We start from the raw sequence: 25,211 nt of genomic DNA, 5'->3' as shown, positions 1-25,211 counted from the left end.
GACAAAAAGGGTTTGCTGAATGAAAAGCACCAGGTTCAGTCAGTTGTTACCGGTTAATGTCCCAGTTTGATCCTTTTTTATTATTTTCCTGATGTCCCATCAAGGCTGAAATAAAACAGAGTCAGAGCTTTGGTATCACTGATGCATTCCTTCCCCAAGCAAATGGAAGGATCCAGCTGACTGTGGGGTGTGTATAGCACAGCTGGGTTAAGAAATGAACTCTAATATTCAGTGGAATATAATAATAAATCATATAGAGAAATGGTGCTCCAGCAGTCGGAACAGATGCGAAGACTGTAAGCAGGCCCAGCCCTAGACATTTATGTGCCTGAGGCGAAGGACAATATCACACCTCCTAAACTGCTGCCTTTTTTCTTCAAAATAAGTGGCCTGTTTAAAGACATTTACTTTAAAGCATGACTAACATAATGTATAACTTGGCCCTAATCCAGGATTGGTACATGTGAACTGGCCCAGTGTCTCGTACAGTCAGGATGCAAGCACAGAAGTGTTTATGTTGAAGTAGAGCACCTATACAAATGCTGAGTGCAGTATGGCTTTAGTCTCCACAATATCCCCATGGTTATTCCACTTAACCCAATAACACTTGATGTTAATGGGCGCTTTGTGTTCCCACCCCCTCTTACTTCCTGGGTGCTCCCCCTAAAAAAAGTGGATGCTCCCCTGGTTAACACAATGTGCAATTTAACCCTTAGTGTTTTGGATTAATGTTAAGCAGAAAATAAGCCAAAATTGAAAGCCAAATCATCCTCATCTCATCATCACCACATCATTTTTAAATCCTTTGTGACATTTTGAATTGTGAGAAAATAATTTTATGGCAAGTGCAAATTTTCTATCCATGTACTCGTTATCAGTATACTCAGTATGACTTATATTCATAACTGATATTGTGATTTTGCAAGTCTTCAGAGAGTGGAACTTCTTGTAAAAACATACCCACTACTTGCAATAATAGGAAATCATAAATGAATCAATTTGCTTGCTGACCAAGTGATTTGCCATATCAAAGTGCAAGTTTGCAAGATGTATATTCCATTATTCCAGATTGCACTCCTGACAACTTGCATTATGAACATTTGGCAATTGTCCTTTGATATTTTGAATGCTAACTACAGTGGAGCTGTCAGCAGAAATAAATTTCTTATTAAATTTGGAGCTTTAACAAGCAAGTCATTTGTAGAACCATCATTAAGTCTATTGCAGCACTGCAGAGCAAAATGAACTGGGTAGTGAAGTAACTCAATGGTTAAATTATCTATATTCTTACATATTCATGAAGTGAAGTGGAAGTGGAAGACTTAAAAATGCAGTAACAGAATTATCTAATTATAACAAAAATTGTGTTACTAAACACAAGTTGCTGGGCACAGCAATTCATCTATTGCCTCTGATAGAACATTTATGGTGTTTTCTTATAATACAGTCAGGAAACATAGAAGTTATACACCTCCCCAAATTTACACGCCATTGGCCTTGAACCAGCAATCAGTCACATAGACAACAGCACCCTGGCATGCAAAGGGAGGGTGCATATTTGTGTGCACACATTTTAGCATATGTGGAACTGCTGCTCCATCCATTGAAGGGGGGGGTGCATAAGAGCTCTATGCTAGCATTCAAGCACACATGAAGCTCTGGATTGGGGCAATTATGAAAATATTTCAATAACAATGTGATCTTGCATGGGTCAAGAATGAACACAATAGGCCCCTTGTATTAGAATGGTCAATTCAGTTCTGTTCATTTGCTTAACACTACAAAGCAATTGAATGACCTGAACCTTTGGGCTGTCTCAGCAGCAGTGAGACAATGTCATTTGTAGGCAATAAACGTTTCATTCTGTTTTATTGTGGGGTTATGTGTGGCCAGGCATTATGATCCAAGTGTGCTGTGTGAGTAAGGGTAGAACTGGGAATGAAGTTGGCAACTAAATGCTGCTTTTGAAGATCATGCACATAGATGACCATTCCAGGAAGGAAAAGACTCATCTGAATCACCAGCCAGTGAAATAAAATTGAATTTAACAGATGACTCTGCTTTAAAAGCTTGCACTAGTGGGCCTTCTAATGATCATATTTCACTAAGTTGGGGAATGCCGTTCAACCTCACATGTTGCATCATTTAAAGTTCTTGTACAACAGTGAAAATTTCAACCTCACAATGCAAGAGACAAGACTCTTTTCCCCTTCTTCCTATTAGTATGTGCGTTTCATCCAAGAATAATACATTGGTTATGAGTTATGCTATATACTTTTATTTCCACTGCAATTCTAGAGGTTTGTCACCGTAGAAAGGTATCCGAATATTTATGTCTGAATTACATTTCAGCAGCATGGTGGTCAACTGCTGTTCCATTAGGTTGTAACGTGATTTCATTGGCATGAATATTCATGGTTTTCCCGAACATATTAAACAGTTTCTTTGATGCTCTCTATGCTTCTTTCATCTCAGAATTTCCTTATTTTAGCAACCATATCTAGGGCATGTAATGAAAATTATTATGATTTCATCATCTCAACAAACAGTAAAACCTTAGATATGCTATTTATTATTTTATGTTTTCATTGCCCAAACATAGACATTTTCCTGGATGTCACTACCATGTTACTCTTTTATCACTTTCTTAAGACAGAGCTCTCACTGTACCCTATTCTGTCCTGTGTATGTTGGCTCTCTTTTCAAGCCACATTTGAACCATACATTTGAAGCACTATTATACATGACTTCACCCAAATAATTATGGGAGTTTGCTTGCAGTTTGTTAAGGATGCTGAAAGTTGTTCGAAGATCCCTGTTCCCCACACAGCGCTAAAATTCCCACACTCCCTTGGGAAGAGGGATTTATCATTAAACCACTCTTGGAATTGTAGATATTTTAATTGTTTTTTCACTTGTATGTTTGCTGTCCTGGCTCCTGGGGAAGGAAAGATGGGGTTATATCATCATCATCATCATCACTACTGCTACTGCTACTATTACTATTGCCACTTCAATCTCTGAGCAGTGCGAGATTCTGGGTACTTACCCAGAGTTCATGGAAATAAGGCACAGTTGAGACTGTGGTGTCTTTATGATATATGGTTTATTTACACATGCACAAACTGATCCTGTGATGGTTGGGGTTCCGAGCATCAAAACTCTACTCCAATCTCTAGCTTTGTCTTCCAACTAACTACAAGCTAGTAATCTCACACAGAGTCCCTTTCCTTTGTTTCCCTTAATGGCCTTTCAGCCAGGCCGTCACCTCAACAAAGGAAGCTAGCCTAGCGGGTTAGAAGGATCTTGCATACTGCCTACTCCCCCACCCCCAATATTGAATCTCAATACCTTTAACTACAGTTCCCCTGTATTCTTTGTTGGATGCCATGACTGTGGAAAGTGGTCTAAAAATTATTTCAATATATATTGCAAATGTAGCCCCTGATGGCATCATCAACTGGTATGGTATGGCAGTCTTTGCCACAGGACTGGTGAGGTGAGCCTGATTTGGAAATAAACCCACTAGATCATTTCCTCGTTGGAAGTAAGTTTTTCTAGTTCCTATAACAGCCCTTGCAACAGTAGCAAATAAATGCTTACTCCAATGATAACAGCAGAACAGTAATTTAAGAAAATAAACTAATTTGACCACCTCGCCACTTACTTCTAACTTCAGATTATTTAGGAATAGATTGAAAACCAGCAGTCCTTGAAGTGTGCACTTCTTTCCTCCCTCCGTTGTGAGAACTGTTCATTTGTTCCTACAATTTTCTTCTTGGGTTTTCCCCCCAGTTAGGATGTGTGCACACAACGCATTTAAAGCCCATTACCCCCTCAAAGTGTCCTGGGCATTGTATTTTCTTAAGGGTGGTGGGAATTGTAGCTTGTGGTGAGTAAACTATGGTTCCCATGAGTCTTTTGGGGTTTGTGCTTTAAATTAGTGGTGTATACAAACTTCTAAACATGTAGATTTTCCATCCTGCTTATAATGTTGTGTTATTAGTCTTAAGTAGTTATGAAGGATGCCAGTGGAAGAGCCCAGATGGCAATCTCTGCTGCTTCTGTGAACTTCTGGTAATAGGCATAAATGCACCACAGGCAAATGCTAACCAGAGTGTGAAAAAATAACTTCATTTTTTCCAGAATGAGAGCTGTGTTAAATATTTGCCTGTGAATGTTTTTGGGACGAACATTCTGCTTTTAAGAGGCATGAAAAAGCTCCAGAAAAAAATATTTGCTTTTTACTTGCAGGGAAGTACACTGTTTGAACTTGTTCACAGCCATTGTTTCCATGGGATTACTTCAGCACCATAGTTTTTTACCCTTTGATTCTTATTTCCTGAAGTAATCCCAGCCAATGAGAGATGTTGTAGTGAATGCTAGACCAAATGCATTGAATTTGCCATTCTTGGAGGAAAGAGGTGTTTCAGATTAAACATGGCACTGCCTTCCATGCATGTGAATGGAAGCGAGTGTTTTGTAATGTTTGATATATAGCCTTGATTTAAGAACAGTCCAGTTTAAGAACGATTTGGTTTACAAACTCCACAAAACTGGAATTAGTGTCTTGGTTTGAGAATTTTACCTCAGTCTAAGAACGGAATCTGAACGGTGGAAGGGCACCAGAGGCGGGAAGCCTCAGGGAAAGCGCACCTTGGTTTAAGAACGGTTTGGGTTTAAGAACAGACTTCCGGAACAGATTACGTTCGTAAACCAAGGTACCACTGTATTAAAAAGTGTAAGTAGAGCATAGGTGGCCCCAAGCTGCGTGAACAGCCATAGCATGCAACAGATCCACTGCCCCTAAGGCTTTCATCCATACTTTCCCCCACCCCCAGCTATGATGTTGGGAGATTTGCCACCTGATGGATTTCCTATTCAAAACATTCTTGGGAGATCACTGCATCAACAAACCATCTTCTAAAAGTTAGTTCCTATAAAGCGACATCCTTTGACCATCCTAGACTATCAAACAATATTAACACAACCTTGTCAATAATAAAATGATAATGCCTCACTCTGCAGTGATCAGATACACCCCTAGTGATAGCCCAGCTACTGTAATCAAATAGCCATCACACACCAATGTTCTTTAAGGAGAAAAATCAGAAACAACATATTGTGAGTATGAAAGAAAGATTATGTGTTACAATGTAGATAACACAATCATTTTAGAAGTTATAAATGCCTCTGCTTTGGGAAGTCAAAGATCTGTTGCTCATCTTCCTGAAGGTCAGTGACTCCAATAATACATTGTTCCTGATGTAAGCAGGAAGTTTCAAATTTGGCCTATGATGTCAAGGCACTACAAGACAGCAGTGTGAAATAAGCTGTATTTTGTATCTAATCTTCCTCTCTTGTACTGATTTTTGTTTAAGATAAGCAGATACGTTTTTAAAGAAATAACATTTTCTGCTGTAGTGTAGAATTCAGAGTGACCGTACACAGATTCAAACAGCAGGTGCACATAAAATGAGGTCCAAACATTTAGAGGTGAGGGGAACACATAATAATGGCTGTAAATCTGCCTTTTGGAATACGTTTGCTACTGAATTGTGCATTTCTGATGTAATGACAGAACAGGGGCATATTCTGAATAACCTCATTCCAAATCTTAAATCCAACAATATTGGCAACGCAGGTTGTATAGTCTACTTTCATTTTAATATTGGGAATTGGATGCAATTTTTCCTATTTTGGAATATGTCCTGTGTCGGTTCTTTTAGGTTGGACTGCATGATCTCCTATAAAGCATTTGGCTTTTCTCTTGTGTAGCTGACAGCAGAGTTCCAAAGGAAGACTTAGTACCACTCTGAGCCATAGAAAGTACCCTCCCATCTTCTTGGCTTCTATTCTCAGTTATAGAAACAGGGCCTGGCTGCTGCTGTTAGTGATGCCATGCAAGTAGCACAAGGTTTACAGGGAGGAGTTAAACATTAATATCTGTTTTTGAGCATTTCCCCTTCAGGGATTTGAAGCAATTTGCTAATTTACATTTCAGAACACACCTGATAAAGAGGTATGTCATTCATAATTTGCAAAATGAGGTAAATTAAGGTATTTCACTCAGTGCATATATCCCAGAACAACTTGGGAAAATCAGAATGCCATTTTCCCCATTAGGAATAGACCTTGAACTCTGAAATATGAAGATAAACCTTACCATTTCATGTACCAAATTGTTAGGGCTTGGCTCAAGAATTGAACAACTGTAAAAATTTTGCAGGAAAATTGGTGCTACTATTCCAATGTCTTCTTTGAGCTCTTCAAGCATCTTGAATCATCTTCACACATCAGAAAGAATCACACAACATCTTTTCTCCTGAAGTTGAGCTAAGAGCCAAATTTGACAGAAATTTGCAGAAATTTCTGGCTCAGGATGCTGGTCCCATCCAGTGGAAGCCCCTATTTGAGGTGAAGGTGCAAGTGGGCTTGCCATGATATTTTTCATAACCTTATTGGGTGTTTCATGCCCATCCTCCTTCTGTTCTGAACATAATATATAAATAGGGTTATTTTGAGATTGTGACTTACCCCAGGGCCACCCAGCAAGGAAGTTTTATAGCTGAGTGTGGATTTGGGCATTACTGTCAAATCAGAAGCAGCAGGTGTATGAGTTCAGTTTTTGTGCTCCCAGTTGAACTTTCTACGAGGGACAGTGCACACTTCTCCTGCATAATGATGTTTGAATTCCCTGTGCATGTAGGGTCCACATGTCTCCTTTCACAGGGGAAAATACCCACTTCCTATATAATAAAAGCAGATGTGCAAGTTACTCGAGTATCTGCCATTGCCACTTGATTGTAATGTTCAAGGCGACCCTGAGGAGCAACTGGAGGTTCAGTCTCCAGCACTGCATTCAGCGCATGACGGGCTCTCAATAGCTCATTTATGTTTGCTTGCACACTATCACAGTAGGAGCCACTTGCCTGTTCAATATAAATCAAATGCACCTATTTTCATCCGTAGAATTCTGGAAGGTACATGAAAGGACAAATTACCTTACGGTTTCCAACCCTGCTTGCTAACTAGTAATATAGCGGTATCTTTATGCCTTTTTCATGCCCTTTATCATTTGTGTACCAAAGTCAATTATGCAGGCCTAATGGCTGCTATCACACAGTTTAGAAATTGTTGTTTCATAGATCTCTCTCTCTCTCTCTCTTTTAAAGATGGTATTATTTTTTTTCTTCTGGCACAGAAGGTTCTAGAAATTGGTGAACTTGCTCACTGAAGTAGCTATCTGACAATTTGCATTCTGTTCCAGAATTGAGCTCTCTATAATTTGTAGGTAATTGTATACATTATCATATTGTTTGGAAATATTCCTCAGATCCATGGCATGAAAGTGCTATACAAGTGTAGAATGACTGATTGATTAAAAGCTGATCTATGCAAGAAAACTTCAGAAATCAGAACATAAAGGAGCACAAACGAAAATACTGATTAGACTTTGGAGGGATAATTTCCAAGCATTACAATAACGACCTTGAAGACTGCCCAGCAGCATCGGTGTGTATGAGTTTCTTCAAAGGGGGAAATATAGGTTGACATTCCCCTGGTGATTTTCTGATATCAAATGAAAGACATAGACAATAGAGACAAGTGAGGGAATGAACATGCCATACAAGACCAGATTTTAATTTAGTGTCAAATAAGACCCAGAAAGCTTAAGAAGATTTATCCAGAGTATTACTATACACGAGTAAAAAACACAGCTTTATTGGATTTAATACAAGTATTTTATAGATATATTCTAGTGTCAGCACTGTAGAAAGGGGGCTTCTTATGGTGCTGGATGAAAAGGAAATAGCATGAAATCAGAACAGAGAGAGATGGTATCCAGTAATTAAGATGTTGGTAGCTACCCCATCATCTATCCTTCCCTATATTATACAAACATAGCTATAGAGAAGGTGAGCAGAAGCAAAAGTGAAGTGTCTGGGGTTTTATTGAAAACCAGTCACTGTACTCAAACAAAGGATATATAGATATATGGACAAGTGGATGAATGCAGTCTCCAACATGTCTTTTTTTAGGGGGGGGGACAGTCAGCAGGATATTAAATTGCTATCAAAAGGATAGTGAAAATAATTCAGCTAGGATTCTCTCTGGGATTCAAAGATAAAGCACCGTCTTAAATCTTAAACCGAGATCAAAACATTTTAACATTCATTAAGGTACCTAAACAGAAGTGACTTGATTTTCTGAGGATCTCTGACTTACTCAATTAAATACTATTTCATGTGCTAGGCTTACAAATGCAATCTGTCCTACATGTTTTCCTCTTTCCCACACAGGGCAGGTAGTTTGTGATTGGTTGTAGACTCTGCCACCCTAAACCTATCCTGTTAAATGAAATAGAAATAGTGGTATGAGTGGTCAACTCTCTTTTCTTTATTTAGACAGCCCTTTACAATGGGATATACAGTCGTACCTCGGCTACTGAATACCTTGGGAGTCTAACATTCCAGCTCCCAAACAATCGAAAACCAGAACTGAGTGTTCCAGTTTCCAAACGTTCTTTTGGAAGCCGAACGTCTGAAGGGGCTTTCATGGCTTCCAATTGGCTGCAGGAGTTTCCTGCAGCCAATAAAAAGCTGCGCTTTGGAAATCAAATGTTTCAGAAGTCGAACAGACTTCCAGAATGGATTCTGCTCGACTTCTGAGGTACGACTGTACCACTAATACACACACACACACACAAGCTGCAGTGCAAGCTTTCAACTGCAGTTTGAAAATGCAGAAGCTGAAATCAACTTCTTCCACTGTCCAAATATTTGAAGGAAATATGTCCTGGCATGGATTTCACACACTGTTCCCAGCAGTTAGAAAAATATTTTCCAATACCATGGCTATTAAGTGAATGTGAGACTCTGGATGTCTGTGATATTTTCCGGTGTATCTAGGAACTCTGACCTTTTATAACAGGAATGGTGTCAGAGCCTGGGAAGTGCTTTAACTTGGCATCTGAGCAAGATGAAGCAAGAAGTCTGATTAGTCTATAGCTACAATGTGACCTTAGATATGTCTTAGACATGGACAGATCTGAAAAGCCAGGAGATTAGCCCAATCCATTATGATGCGATTCTCAAGGATCAAAATGTTTCTTACACAGCTCCTCTCTGGACACCTGTCAATAACTTAGAGAATCATTCCCACATTACTCCGTTCACTTAAAAGATATCAATACCATCCGCAGGAGAAAATTCTGTAAAATTCAGCACAGTTAAATGCTGACTTTGTTGTTCTGTCTGCAGATGAATCTGTGTTGAATTTTCCATGAGGTCTCCCAAACTGGAGAACACAGAGGTAAGCAACAGATGGCTCTTGGATGGGCCTCCAAACACTTCAGGATATTAGCCTGCAAGAAAGAAAAATTAATTGTGTATGTGTATATCCAGAAGAGGGAGAAAAAAAACCCCAGCAGCATTTAGCAAACTGAAGAAAGCAGTAAGCTTACACCATTGGCATAGAAGTCATTTCTGTAGCTCTCTCTCCAATGAGGAGAAATAACACTCTCTTCACAAAATGGGTATTATAAACAACTGCCATTTGTTCCTGTCTTTCCTTTGCTCTTGCCTTTCTCTCTCCAATGCCGTAAAATAGAGTTGGATTTTTTTTTGTCTCGGAGCCTCAGTTTTTATTCAGAAGTCTCGTATGAGGGCTGCAGGAAGTGTAACAGCAGAGATCATTCCATGTGTGACTTAAGAGTGAATTTTGCACTTAGTAACTCAGCTAACCAAGAAGAGGGTGTGCTGCTTAACAACCAAGCAGAGTGGCATGAACTTCACTGAGGTGGCATGTGCTTTCATTGGTCAGGTCGTTCTGAGGGAAGACAAAACCTCTCTGTAACTTAACCCTCCAGGGTGTTATGTACTGAGTTGAATAGGATCCAAAATGCAGCAGTCTGATTGGTCCTAGAACAATAGGATCCAGAATGCAGCAGTCTGGTTGGTCCACAGGAGCCACCCAATCCAGCTCCAGGTGGAAGTGAATCCACAACCTGATTGGCCTACAGGTGAATCCTGGAATTAGCAAATCACATGGGGCCCATTGTGTACCACCTGAGGCAGCAGTGTTCCTAGAAACCTATGCCCACCTTAGTTCAAAGTGGTCAGACACACCCTTGTCTTGCTCTTGCGCAAACAAAAAATCTCACCCTTTCCCACTCACTTGCCAGAACCTCTGTAGGAAAGCAAGCACACATAAAGGGGGGATATGAGGAAGGAGAGAAGAGTCCCTCACTTCCCCCAATCTGCAACTATAGGTGTTGCCACTGGGACACCCATCTGGAACATGGCTGAGGGGAACAACAGAAGGAAAGCAGAGACTCCCCTGCTCACACTTTTCCTTGAGGGCACACTAGGAACTGACACCATCATGCTGAAGTTAGTGTTGCACTATGTTCTCTGTTACCACCACCCCTGTCCAACAATTCTCATATATGCTCACAAGACTGACAGCACCACTTCCTGAACATATTGGGAAGCTGAGCTTTGGGGGCCAGACTAAAGAGACTCTCAAATGACAAGCCTCTAAACACCCACTAAGGGAACACACTGCAGCTTTTAGGATTCTGGAATGTTATTTTCTTAAGGGAACCAGTGGCCAACGCTTCTTAGCCATTTTCTTAAGACTGTTTTATATGTGAATTTTAAAAAGTCAAAAATCTTTCCACTGCAGGGGGAGAAATGGCAAGAGTCTGAAGGAGAAAGGAGGGAAAATAGCAGTCAAATCCTTCAGGTTTAACAGTCTTCTCTCTAGCTGTTTGAGACTCATGAAATTCCTCAGACCTGAGATCCAAGTGAAGATTTCACTGAGTGGAATCGTCACTGAGACTGACTCAACTAAGATTATATATCCTCCTGATACATGAACATGTGTTTTTTCACTTGGTCAGCAGAGAGTTTGAATTTCTTGTGGAGACCACCAGCATAGCTGACTCTAGAGCAGTTCTGAGGGAAATAAATGTATTTTAACTCGTTCATGTCGCTGCAGGTGATTTATATGAACAAAGAAAACAGTGCATGCTACTGTACAACAGAAAATGAACCTACATTGCAAGATGGTTGAACAAAGTACTGTGGAACCTGTGGAGGTTCCATTCACACATTCTTTTCCTATCACAAGATGTTCACACATGCATGTACATCACTTGTTTGTTTTATCCTTAACGCCTGAGCCCTGTAAAGGTAACAAATCTTGTGTACAATCAATGCACAGAGCGGAAGTGGGAGTGTGTCTGCTAGCCAAGATCCAACCACAGCATGTTGTGCAGATTGTTACAGCAGAAGCTATACTGATAGCAGAGGTGTATACATAGTCCACAAAGTCTGCAGCATTTTTTTCAGGGTACAGATAAGATTGTGCATACATAGCAAAAAGTAGCTCATTGGTGTAGAAGGAGAAGCTGCCTCTTGGAAGACAAACTCAAGTCTGGTGCTGGAGGAAGAAGTGAGTTGGTCTAAGAGCCAAATAATTCTTAACTGTGGAATAATTTTTTGCTTACTGAAATTTTAGCAAGAAGGAGACAGTTTAGGGGCTTGTGTTAATCCTGCTTTATTTTCACTATTCACAAGCAAAGAAGTACCATAGAAAGCTTCCAAGGAGCAATTTGCTCCAACCAAGGCTGGAGGTGAGTGGAGAGATCTGAACTAGGAATGGGAAACAGGCAGTGGAAGAGTGTCTATGGAGAGTGATGTGTGTCAGGGACTGGGCAGAGAAGGAATGGTGGAGACCGTCTCCCCACCCTGACCCTTCCAGGGAGGAGGAAGAGAAAGACAGTATAGAATTACAACAGGGGTTTGAGGGAGGTCGCAGCTCAGAGGCAGCATGAGGGGGAAAGTTGGGAAATCATGGGAGAGCCAGAACAACACCCGGCTGACACATTGTCATTAGAAAGCATTCCAGACCCACCGTCTCCCAGAACCTGGCAACCTTAAAAGTAGGAGAGCAAAGAGCTTAAAGACAAAGGGCACATAGCAGCACCCGTAGAAGTGACAAATGAGGAAGTGGGAGAGACAGGGAGTGGAGAGTCACTTGGGACAACGCCATTATCCAGGGGCTGGGTTCTATAGCCTCTTTCTGTAAAGAATGAAATAAAAAAGGACTGTAAGAAACTTTCCTTGTCTTTAGACTTTCCTGGGCATCCAGCCGAGAGCTGCTGACAGCATCATGACAATGGGGTGCTGCCCCGACCTCAATCTGCCTTCAGCTAGCTCTCAGCTGCCTTCCTTCCTTCTTACAACCATTCTAGGTGTTGGCACTGCCTATCAACTCCCTCCTTCTTGGTCTCTGCATTGCCCTTGTAGAACTCGGCAGGGAGGAGGATGGGGGACAAAACTAGAACCCCAGAAATGTTTTCTTTCAGCCTCTGCTTTCTGGAAGAAGGTACAGGGTTATAAAGACTAGGACTTGCCGCCTGAGAAACAGTTTCTACCCAAATGCGATTTTGGTTTTAAATGCATTGTAAGGAGTCTGTATGGGAGTATTTTGTATTTAAAAATGGGGTATCAGAGTTTTTAGGGGGCTAACCAGGTTGGGATAGCTGGGGTAACAGGCTTGTTGGGTTTTGAATGTCTTATGTAGATTTTTCAATTTCGTTGTTCTGTATGGGACAATGACAATAAAGATTATCATATTGTATCGTATCATATCGTATCATAGAATTAGCTGGCTCTGCCTGTCATTCATTCTGGCCCCACCTACCATTGGTCTCCCTACTTTTTGGCCTACCAGTCCCAATGTACACCAGCCACTAGTGGGAATAGTTTGTCCCTGCCCACTTGAATAGTGTGAATCCTTCAAAGGCCAAAAGATGAGCACTGCTTCTCCTTTCTGCATCTTCTTACCTGATGAGGAAGGAGAGAAGTGATGTGTTTCCTGAACTGTTGGGTAGGCATGGTGGAACAAAGAGTGCTTGATTTTTGAGGCTTATGGGGAGGCATCTGTGGGAGTCCTGGCTTGGGTTGCAAGGGTCCTGGCCACCAGTTTCAGGTTCAATTTATGGAACTGGTCCAGTTCTTTAGCAGGTAATGAAGCAGCCCTGGACTGGCCATCCTTTGCTGACTCTCATCATGACATCATATGGCTGGAACACGATTTCACCAATATTTTTGCATCTGAATCTCAGATTTTAGTGTCATGTTTTCATTGGAAATTTCTGTGGAATTAAGTAAGTTTAAATAGCTGAAACCAATAGTGTGGGGATGATTGATATAAAAAAACACACCCTGATGTCAAGAGCATGGCATTGCATGGAACAGGTACCAGTTTGAGTTTGGAATTCTGACAGGAAAATCTAAATACAAGATCATTTGTGGCAGCGACTTCTCTAATTTCAAACAGAAAACACTCACTTAAGTTCAAGTCACATGTTACTCATGGATGCTTCACTGTGATTTACACCATGTACCATTTAAGAAGTTGTGAAGGAATGAAATACGAAAACAGTTAAAAGAGAACATTGCATTCACGGGTTCCGCTTGGTTGATAACACCAAGTGGCAGAATGAGAACACTTTTAAAAGATATGATTAAATATAAATTTTATGAAAGGAAAACATCATAGCTTAAGGCTCTTTAAAATCCATGCATGCTGAAGGATTCCAAAAATAAGACACCAACTTCTTTTTTTAAAAAAGTAAAATAATCCAAGCTGGCAAAATGATGTTACCATTTAAACAAATCACAGCTTATGGACATTTGCAACAGACCCTCCAAAGACTATACCTGAAATATTTATGCCAATCCCTCTTAACATTGGTCCATGTCATACCCAGCTGCATAGATAGTCCAAGCCAAACTAAACAAAGTGAAAAAGTGACAAAGTGTTTGGACTGTAGATAGTTTAAGCCATCAGAGGCCCAAACCACAAAAATATCATATCACGTTATAAATCATGGTCCCCCTTATAGAGAAAGCCAAGCACCTCTCAGATAGACAGTGCTTCATTGGTTGAAAACAGCACCTGAGATTCATTGCAAATTAGTGTCCCACTCCAAACTGGTCTATCAGAAGTTCTAAGTAAGTTCTAAATAGATCTTTACTGAATATAATACAGTGACAAGCAGAATTAAAGTAAAAGTGCAGCTTAAGCTTCGGTCACATTGTTTGTGCAATGCATTAATTTGAAGATTATTTTTTAAAACCTGCTTGCAAATGTTTAGTACTGAGAACAACTTAAAATTGCAGCAGATTACTTTATTTTGCTATCTTTAAATAGGCATTCCAAATGAACTGGTTGTTGCCATTCTTCTGCAAATATCAAATGAAAGAATGTGGAAGTGAGTGCATTATGAATAGACCTGCATTTCGTTTTAAGTTATCCCCAAACTAGGTTGAATATTAAGATGGGACAGAGCCATTGACATAGCAACTCTAATGATTTCTGCATTTTGCTGCTGGTAAAGAATTGAAAGGTGGCTGATTTGAATATTTCCTTCAATCTTCCATCAATAAACAAGAGACAAGGCAGATTTGAAAGTTCATCTGGGAAGAGTCATGTTTTTATAATTGCATTTAGCCTTCGGGCATGTGAAATCCAGAGGGTTAGGAGTGCTGTTTTAGAGAACTGGATTAGGCCAAGAGGTACACTCAAAACCTGGAGACACAATTTAATTTGCTTGTGGTCCCACACCTTAATCTGAGGAAAGAAAGGGGGAACTCTTTCCCATTTAATAAGTATGTACTTTGGTGAAAGAGAGCTCCATATGAAATATACATTCATCCCACCAATACCAGGGTGCTTGTTTCTTATTTGTTCTCATGTGGCAGCAGAACAATTTATGAAACAAATAAGAAACAGAAATTCTGTATTTGGTTAAATCTGATTGTTAGATTTCTGCAGTGTTTTTAAAAGATGCTTATCTTTAATGCAATCACACAGTGTCAAAGAGGAAAAATGTGATTGCTAGCCAATGTGTCTGTAATACAGTCAATGTTCTTCAGGAAACAAAGTGGTATGGAAGTAGATTTGCACTGGAAAACATTCAAATAATGCTGTATTATGAAGATACAAGACAGCAAAGTGTTGTCAAGGGATACATTTTTGAATAACAAAAAAACAAAATTGCACAATGTTCTTTTTCCCCTGTGATGGAAAATACTATAGTCCTAACTATAAAATTAAAATCAGTCTACAGATAAATCTGAAATATCAAGGATATTGTATAATAAAGCTGGCAGGCAGAGGGGTAAAAGCAATGCACAAATATGTTCACAGTTGAATGCAACAGCCAACAGTGTTATTCAGGGGACTGTTTTAGACTCCATACAGCTGTTTTTCAGAAACATCCTAATATCTAGCAAATCCACTCATTTGACGCACAGAGTGACTAATTGCTGTAAAACAATTAAATGTTCCAATATATTACACATGCACGCAAAGGGCACACCCAGTATGAAGCTTATATTTATTAAAACAGAACAGGGAAGAAATTGCACCAATCACGGCTAACAAGTGTAGGCAGGTATAAGCTGCACAGACAGATAGGAAATCTTCTGCCTGCTGCTAAGAACCAAACCACCCCAGATCAACTCCATCATCCAAGCTGGTGTGACAGGAGCCAAATAGCAACTTCCCATCAAGGGAAACCATAGGTGTGCAGTCTGACAGGTGCCAGACACCCCTACTATTCAGCATTCAATAAGTGGCACATGCCAGGCCCCAAGAGCAGCAAAGCAGTCTCCTAAGCTGGCCAACATTAGAGAGATGATAAGTGAAGTGCCCTCCCTGCATTATGATACTGACCATGTACCACTCCACTTACCTGCCCACATTAAATGCCAAATAAACCAAACAACCAAAATAAATTCAAGCCCAGCATAACCAGGCAGCTCCTCCCTGAAGCCTATTGGCTAATAAAGGCAATGTGAACGAAGTCCCTCACCCCATTCCCCTCGAGGCTTCCTCCTTCATTGGGCTGGAACAAACACATACACAATCTTACTTAAAAATAAATGGCCGCCTCTGACTTCCGAGGAGGAATGATAGCGGACTAGTGATCAGCTGCTGTCACTCATGTCAGCAGAGATAATTATGCAGTGATTAAAGGCAACCAAGGCATAAGATCTTGATTACCAAAACTTCCTTTTGAGATAAGGGGGTCAGGGATTAACCCCTCAGGCCCAGAAGAAGACATTCATCACACCGTGAACAAAGATGTTTTCAGGATTGGGGAAGTGTCTCAGGTGAGGAACATTCATCAAGCCCATGCACTGCATCATAGGTCTTAAATTAGGGCACCAGGTCGATAATACCACCTTCTTTTAACTATTTACAAGACTGGAAGTAAGTACTAATTGGATACGCTATCTGCCAGTCAATTTGCATCCAGAAACTGCTGGAAGATGAAAAAGCATTAATTAACAAGCAAAAAATAGACCAAAAAGCTTACCTTAACTATGGATGACTTTGAAAGTTTATAACTGAAGAGATATGTACCTTTTATCCTGTCTAAAATTTACAGTTTATACCATCTGTAATTCTCTGTTGTTTGTGGGCTGTTTTAGACATGGAAACGAAAGTAAATGTTATCTGTGTCAGAATAGAATACTGATTTAAAGAAACGGGCACATTTTTCTGGAAGCAGAGACTGCCAAGGGGAAAATAATATAACTCAAGATGGCAAAAACAATGCTTAATGCCTCACTGATTGCTGGTATTATGCAAAAATTACTAGATGAACAGTTGATAGAATTAAGAGCTGAGATGTGTGGAATATTAAAGGAGATCAGATCAGGGGGCAAAAACAGACTAAAGAATGCACAGGACCTATGGGAAAGGATGTTGATCCAGAACAGCCTGAACACAAAAAGCTAAATAAATGGACAACCGCAAACATTGGAATGGAGTGGTCATCCACTCAGTTGACTGGAAGACTGGATCAGACAAAGGATGCCATTGTGATGCTGGAAGAGAAACAACTGTAGATGGCAGGACAGAAAAAGGATGCTGTTGTGACTGGGAGAAATGAATGGAATTATGAATAGAAACATTAAGAAACAAATGGAGATAGCAGAGGCAAAGCTGAGAAAGGCCCATGCTGAAGTGAATACAAAAGAAAATGCCCCCAAGATTTTGGAGATTAACTTGGAAAAAGAATGGGGAAAGGGGGGAAGGGACTTTTTCTTTTCTCTTTTATCCAGAATACAGAAATTCATCATAATGGATACAGAATCATGACCAACGAGAACATACCAGTCCCATTTCCTATTGTCCATGATACAGTATGATGAATATCTTTGGACACTGGTATATACATTTTTTTTAAACAAAGTGTTAAAACAACAACAACAACTTTTAAAGTGTCAGCATAACACATGGTTCAGGTGTCTTTAAGATCACACACAATATTACATTGCTTTATATTGCTAAATCTAAACTGAATTATCTTAGCTATATTTAAAATAATGAAACCGTGAATTTGATGCTCTTTTTATTTGCTTTCGGCCAAAAGAGCACTAAGGATTCACCAGAGAGTGTAGTTATATGGGATCATACAGTACCTAAATGTAATTTTGTTAAGTGAAGAACTGAAATTACCATATGCTCACATGACTCTTGAAGTACCAGTTTCAAATGAATCCACATTCATGATATTAAAAAGCAAAAATGTTGAAGCAGTAGCACTCAAAATAAAGTATTTGTAAAGCATATTCAATGTAAAGAAAACTTAAATTATTTTCACTTTCCTTTAGGAAACAGTACCCATTCAAAGATGAAACTTCCTAAATGAAATAATTATGTGTGAAAATTCTACTATGCATTGTTGTAGGCACACATTTGACCTATGCTAAAGGCCCCTTGTGCTCAATAAAAATACTGACTTCCTAAGGAAGAAGTTGATGAAAAGTAATAGTAAATCACTGTATGTAAAATTTACATCTGTTTACCCAGTGCATGATGTCACACAGTTCACTGACCTTGCTTGATTGGGGTTGAGATAAGCAGGGCATTTTTATTGGCAGCAACAGGAATAGGTTCAAAATTTGAGAAAACTAAATATATAAAAAAGACTAAGAGTGAAATCCAGAGAAAATTAGGTGCACTTAAGTGCCACTGAAATCCCTAATCAAAGAGGAGAGACTTTCCTCATCTGTAACTGAAGCCAGTGTCTGGCTTGAAATTAAGCTGAAATCCCACTGATTAGGACTTGGGTACACTTAACTTTCTTTGAATTGTGCCCTACATGCACAACAAAAGTCTTGCCCATCTTGGAAAGCCTCGTATAAGACAGCCTTATCTCTTAAACAGAAATATTAAATTAATGAGATTACAGTTGAAACCCCATTATCCAGATGTTACAAGACATATACCATCTGATTCCAGCAGATGGCTATCAGAATATAGAAATATAGTTGTCAGGGGGAATGGGATAGCCTCTTCCATTTCTGTATCTAACCAAGGGCTTCATTTGTTTCCGTAATCATCATGCCTTAAAGACACATATAAGATAAGGGGGGGGGAGAGACCTCTGGGCAGAAATGCCTTTACATCTTTGAACAGACTGATGTGGCTTTTATACTGGGGTATAATTCACAGCCTCCTTGCATGAAATGCAAAGGGGACAGTTTCAGCCCCTCCTTTGTTCCCTAAATTCCTGCAAAAAGTTTGATAGTTTCAAAGTTCAGACGAGCTGTATAGGCAGTGCAAAGTACGCTTATCAGGCATTATCATGAACCATAGGAGAGAATTCTCTAAGTATGTCTCGATATCAGATGATATATTGATTGATTGATATATGGGAGCTCCAGTACATTGTTATAAGAAAGTCGCCAGCATAACAAGGCTTACCCTCTCAGGCTATGTTCCAAAAAAGCTTCCCATGGAATGAATGAAGCCTGATTCCTGATACACAGAAGGAACCTGCTGCTACTGAGTACATGGTTTGGGATTGCTGCCTTGAAACAAAAGAGTGGCCCAACTGCTGTGCATTTCCCCCACAGCCATCTAAAAGCAACATATTTGTACAAACAAAACAAAAATAAGCCCTCTTTTAGACTACTCTTTTTGCTTTGACAGAAAACTTCAGTTTTAAGCCAAGATTCCAGATTGTTTTTGTGGAAACACTTCCACTTGTCTGAAAGTGTATATATAATGGATATGTGGTAGCGGTAATGTGATGCTGAAGTAATCTCATGAGAAATGGATGACTCTCAGGGGACTCTATACAGTGGTAGGTAGTAGAGACCAGTAAGGGTGAATTGGTATTCTAACAATATGGAGAAAGCCTTCGATTTGTACCATCACAAAAATACCAGATCTCATTTATAATTCAGCAGTAATGTGTGTGTGTATTTTTTTTTTTCCTTTTACAAAGTGTTTTGCTTTTGTAGGAAATGGAAGTGACAGCTTTGAAGGTTCTTTCTGGCTTCATATCTATAGGATCTGAAGTTGCCGTCATAATTTTGAAGTACCCTCATGCCCATAAAATCTGATAGGAACTGTAAGATTCTTTTATCTGATAAATGGACACATGTGGATCATGCCATCCAATTGGGGCTGAATTTGGAGAGGCAGATAATTATGACTGTGCAGTGGTACCTCTGGTTATGAACTTAATTTGTTCCGGAGGTCCGTTCTTAACCTTAGGTACCACTTCAGCTAACGGGGCCTCCTGCTGCCACCACGCCACTGCCGAACAATTTTTGTTCTCATCCTGGGGCAAAGTTCTTAACCTGAGGTACTACTTCTGGGTTAGTGAAGTCTGTAACCCGAAGTGTTTGTAACCTGAAGTACCACTGCAGTTTGAACAACAGCGGAGAAAGTAAGCTTAGAATAACAAGGCAGACAAACATGGATGGGAAAACGCAGGAGCCCATTCACAGGGCTGGTATTCAGGGATACTGAACATGCTATGGGAGAACAGGATCACCCCCACTGTCCCTTCTCCTGGTTTCATATCCTAGTTTTAAGTGAGACCTTTCAAGGTTTTTGGTTCACTGCAGCTGGGTGGCACAAGGGGAGAAAAAAAGGGAGTGGTGAGGAAGGAGTATGCAGTCCTAGTGCTTTTCTTGGCGTGGTAAAACACCATTTATCAGACAATTGTGTACCTGTTGTTGTTTTTTCATCCTTGCAGCTACATGGAAGAATGGTCATTGAGTTGCACATCCAAAGGAAAATATACTATTATTTAACGAAAATTATATACCAATTAATCAAAAGATAAAGTGGTGAAAAACATTCTCATTCTCATAAAAAACATGACACAAATATAAAAGTGTTTAACTATGATGTAACTGTTTCAGTCCTGTGCAACAGTGCTCGTCCAAAATATTAAACTGAGGTTTTTCATTGGTTCAGGAAGTAAGGCGGGGATAAAATGGCACATAAAGATTAGAATAGTTATCAAGAACTTGGCAATTCTGAAATTTCATCAGTGGGGTGGGATTGAATACTCTTTTTGACAAGGCTGCTAAGTTTCCTTATTTTCCCATAAAAGAGATTCGTTGGTGCTGCTTCACACAACTGCACAGCAGCCTGGCAGTGTTCCTTCTCAATTCTGATCAGAATGTCTCAATGTGAGCAACACAACATCATGACACAAAGTCTTTATGGTGGAGGAAGAAAGAAGCCATGCTCAAAATGTATTTGAATACATGAAGGACCTCTTAAAAGTAGCTGAATTCCCGCCCCCATTTTGTGGGGGGTGAATGGCCCCATCAGACTGAGGGGGTTGGTAATCTTTGGTCCTACAGTAGTTTAGAAGTTCCATTCTATAGCCAAACAACCAACAAAGGAAATGTTAACTTTGAGCTATGGAAGCAATGAGAATTTAGGTGTTTCCTAAACCTGAACAAAAGATCAGTTTTAGAATTTCTCTATAACTGGGGTAGGGTTGGCAAGGGAGGGAGGACTAACTGTATGAAATCCTTTCCTTATAAAAAAAGATGCACATTTTTAATTTATATTCATCCAAGGTTGGGATGTGATAAATGCAGGGCCTTTCACAAAGTGAATATTATAATGAGGCCGTAACATTTTACTAACATGAATTCATAAGGTGACCCTGGAGATTAACAATAAAACACAACTCTGTAACAGATAGAAAAGACCGCATTTCTGTGTTTTCTCCCCAAATAAGGCTCAGCTTGTTCAATCCTTATAGGGGAGGATTTGCCTGTAATGTCTCCATTGCACCTATTAAAAATAAAATACAATTACAATTCAGCTTTGAGCACCAGTAATTCTTGCATGCTCACCGGCCTCTTTGAGGCGAATCAGAGTTTGTATACATTCCCTTCCAGCCAGAATCTCCCCTTCTCTCCCCACTCCCTATCTATAAAAAGGTGAGCAGATTAAACAAATTATGAACTATGCAGGGCTTGAATACTTTATAAAATGGTAGAACCAGCTTTTAGAAACCTTTTAATGTTCCATTTCCCAGAGGTGAAATGGCAGGCTCCATTCTCCTCTCTTTCAGTTGCCCTTGCCACTTCAAAATGTGTCTGGAAACAGCTCTGCAGATGGCCTCGTATGTTTTACAGGAAATATTACTTAAACATTGGAAAGGATCAAATTTCTCCTTTTAGGAATTACAAATCTGGATTTCATTTTCTCCTCCAAACCATGGGAAAAATGTTACTGTTTCATATGTCACAAAGGAAGTATTTTTTAAAAAGAAGGGGGAAAATGAACACTTGTGTTACAAAATACACCAGAGGACTTTGGAAATGTTCCTCTGTTTTAATATAAAATAAAAGCAAATCAAAATAATCTTCTGAAACCAATTCCCCTGTCCCCCCCCCCTTCTTTAATGTTAGGAGCTAGAAAAAATATTGTACAGGATCTTAATATTTTGATTGTTATGTCTGCAAGTAGAAAACAGTAATAAAGTTCTATTTCAACTTGATAGCCCATTACTTAACATTTCAAGCATTTCCTCCATTTGGATCTTGATTTTGGTGGGGGGGGGGGTTACAAGACTTGTTTAGGCTGCAGGTGGGGATGGAGGAGCTCCATTATCACAGGGGAGGGGTCTGGTGTTAGTAAAACACACAATTAAAATAGTAGCAAGTGGTGTCAGGGTTTACTGGTAATGACATTAATTGCCAGTTCATAAGCCACAATTTCCTCACTGCAAAGTTCCTGAAATCAAAATAGCCAAGTATACATATTTCCCATTTAAATCCACATTTTTGTGTGGTCCCCCCCCCGCCCGCCTCTGAGTAGACACCTCACTAAGAAGGAGTGAAATTACAAACAGCACCTTTTAGGAAATTAAAAAGGGCCATTTTCTCTAATATTTCACTTCAGAATATGACTGTTTTAAACCAATGGAAGCAATGGTTTCCAATGATTTTGAACTTTGTCCCTTGCTCCAGACATCTTAGGTACCACTGAGTATTCGCTGCTCAAATCCAGTGCTCACTACCAGAAACCCCCACCCCCAAGTCATTGCACTTTAGCTTATATAGATTAATTGCTCTGTTGTGTAAGACAACCATGCGGAAAGTGACCATGCACAACAGAGCTTCCTCCTCTCACCTGAAGCCTCTCACACATCTTCAAAAGCTGCTCCAAAGTGTTGGGGGGGGCTCTGTAGCAGATTTAGGGGGCAGGTGAGGAAAGGACGGGCAGATCCAAAAAAGCTCAAGAACTTTGGCTCCTCACCCCCCCCCCCGACAAAAATCCTGGCTATGCCCATATTGCTGGGTGAGCAAAATTCCACTCACATGGTGTCTGATACAACTCATGGACTCACAATGTAATAAATGTACACTTTGAAGCAAATCAAAGGTAAGGAAGCCAAGGAAAAGTGGTAAGGTGGTCACTTCTTGGGCAAAAGTTTCTTCGTGCCTCAGTTTTCCAAGAGCTGGGAATCAAATTATATCTAGTGTGATATAAGAAATCCATTCTAATTCCTAGAATCTCTATATTATTATTTTAAACCAATTGTGAATGTATGTGCTTGCCTTCAATTCAATGTCCCAGTACCATCCACATACAATCCCCTCCCTTAATAGACTCAGATTTGTTCTAGAGTTCCCACTGAATTTCTCCTGTGGCAAAATTCAAGGCATACTTGGAATGCTTGGAGGATCCTATTCAAGCATAAGAATTTCAATAGGATTAGGAATATTTCTTAAGGGAAGTGGCTCACACATTTTTAGTTGCCCCCAAATTCACTTTATGTTTCCTAACTGTACCTGTTTGCCAAGATTCACAGACATAGATGGTCTGGGCCTGGCGATCTAAAGGACTTTAGGAAGGGATTCTGATGAAACCTGACCTTGCTTTAAGGGCTTCCTGGTAGTATTGAATCCTCCTAAAATGAAGACAAGGGATGCGGGTGGTGCTGTGGTCTAAACCACAGAGCCTAGGGCTTGCCGATCAGAAGGTTGGCGGTTCGAATCCCCACAACGAGTGAGCTCCCATTGATCGGTCCCTGCTCCTGCCAACCTAGCAGTTCGAAAACACGTCAAAGTGCAACTAGATAAATAGGTACTGCTCCGGTGGGAAGGTAAATGGTGTTTCTGTGCACTGCTCTGGTTTCGTCAGAAGCAGCTTAGTCATGCTGGCCGCATGACCCGGAAACTGTACGCCAGCTCCCTCGGCCAGTAAAGCAGATGAGCGCTGCAACCCCAGAGTTGTCCGTGACTGGACCTAACAGTCAGGGGTCCCTTTACCTTTAAAATGAAGACTATCCTTCGTAATCACTCAGAATTCTGAACACTGAGGAAAGGCCATGTCTTGCACTCACTGGGAGGGAGTAATGACAGAATTATAAGTCACTGGAGATGATTGTTTGGCCGTTCACTTCATGAACCTTAAGCCCCCCTGCATTTCATTTTGCACCTGGTACCACGGAAGCAGGTTAGTGCACCAGAAAGGTAATGGGGTGCAAAATTGTGGCTACAGTTAAAATGTGTATCTGATAACATGCAGCAAGAGAACAAAGTCCTATCTTTCCATTTCCCACTAAACTAGATCAATTGCCTCAGACTATGGACCTCTGGAAAGGTGCCCACAACAATTTAGCAATCTCCCCCTCCCTCCCCACCTATTGCTTTGCAGTATGGTGGTATGTTTCTCTCTCTCTTCCTCCCCGCTCCCCCAAGAATGTATTATTAAGGTTGCCAATAAAATTCGGGAACTGGTTATTTGTGCGAAACACAAATCTGCCAAATAATTTGGCACTACTTCCTTTCCTTGGCAGCCTCCCCCGAAGAGACACCCATCCTTGAAAATGGGGTTGTTGAGGGCAGCGTCTGAGTACACTGGAATTTGGCAGACTGGTCAGAACCTGAAGCTTTTACAGTGGCGACACGGACTATATCTGGTGCCATGCAGTATATCTGGCTGATTCTTGGACACATCAGATTGCCATTTTTCTTTCCCATGTGAAGAAATAAAGGATTCAATGTCAGTGAAACAAGGATGGTCTTTCACCTTTAACTTTGAATTTTCTTGCCTTTGTACCTGTCATAACCTTAACATAGGGGTTTTTTTGTACTTAGTTGTAAATCTAATGACTGCTGATGAAGCAAGAATAAAAATTATAGTGCAATCAAGAGGTATGTGAAAGAAAATGGATTTTACAAGTGCATACTTTTAAGCAAAGGAGCCAGTCTGAAACATAAATAAAAGGAGCCCAGGGGACTACACCTCTGACATTAAACAATCTTGTCATGAGGACCCATTACAGCAGAAATTTAGGAGCAGTTAAAAGAGAATTTCTATAGCACGGTAGTGCTCTTTGAACATCTCCCCATTCATTTCAATGGAACTCACAAGGGGAAATGCCCTCCAGAACAGTGGCAATTAACTGCAAAGGAGCTAATTCTTGAAGGAGTCTTGCAACAGTTTAAACTGAAGGTGGAAAGGGGTGCACTTGGGGCAGCAATGTCCAAAGTAAGAGCAAATGAAAATTTGATTCTGTGTACAAAAATGAAAGCAAAGGCAGTTTGGCAGGAATTATAATAGATATTATTTTTGTGCTTATGTAGAAATGGCCCATGAATCCCCAGTATTTCTCTACTGTGGTCTCTGAAATAAAGGGCCTCCTTTTCTTTGCACATGCACTTGTGAGAAGCAGCTTTTTGCCCGCCTCTGGTGAATTTGAAGATGAGCTGAATTTTGGAATTCAAGTGGTATGATGTCATTAGATCTTTCAAAGGTGATGATTTCATTGGTTTGGTCTAGGCTGTTGACTTTAGCCTTAATAATTGGAGGCACAAAGGGGGGGGGGGAGTTCTCACAGT

General features: G+C 40.2%; 1 protein-coding gene across 3 annotated transcripts in view; it reads left to right on the top strand.

Moving 5' to 3' along the window:
• LOC309370759 (uncharacterized protein) overlaps window positions 1-25,211 on the top strand; it is a 246,121-nt gene that overhangs the window by 170,514 nt on the left and 50,396 nt on the right. The window contains exon 3 of one of the 3 annotated variants that reach the window (XR_014168645.1): window positions 24,167-24,661. The exons of 1 other annotated variant lie outside the window; for it this stretch is intronic. The gene's annotated coding sequence lies outside the window, so the exon portion shown is untranslated. Of the gene's footprint in view, window positions 1-21,430; window positions 21,632-24,166; window positions 24,662-25,211 lie in introns of those variants that run through there. One more of the 3 variants, XR_014168646.1, reaches the window with a different exon arrangement.

The sequence above is a fragment of the Podarcis melisellensis genome, assembly GCF_964234715.1.
Source record: "Podarcis melisellensis genome assembly, chromosome: 5".
Lineage (NCBI taxonomy): Eukaryota > Metazoa > Chordata > Lepidosauria > Squamata > Lacertidae > Podarcis > Podarcis melisellensis.
This window is presented reverse-complemented; position numbering and strand designations above follow the sequence as displayed.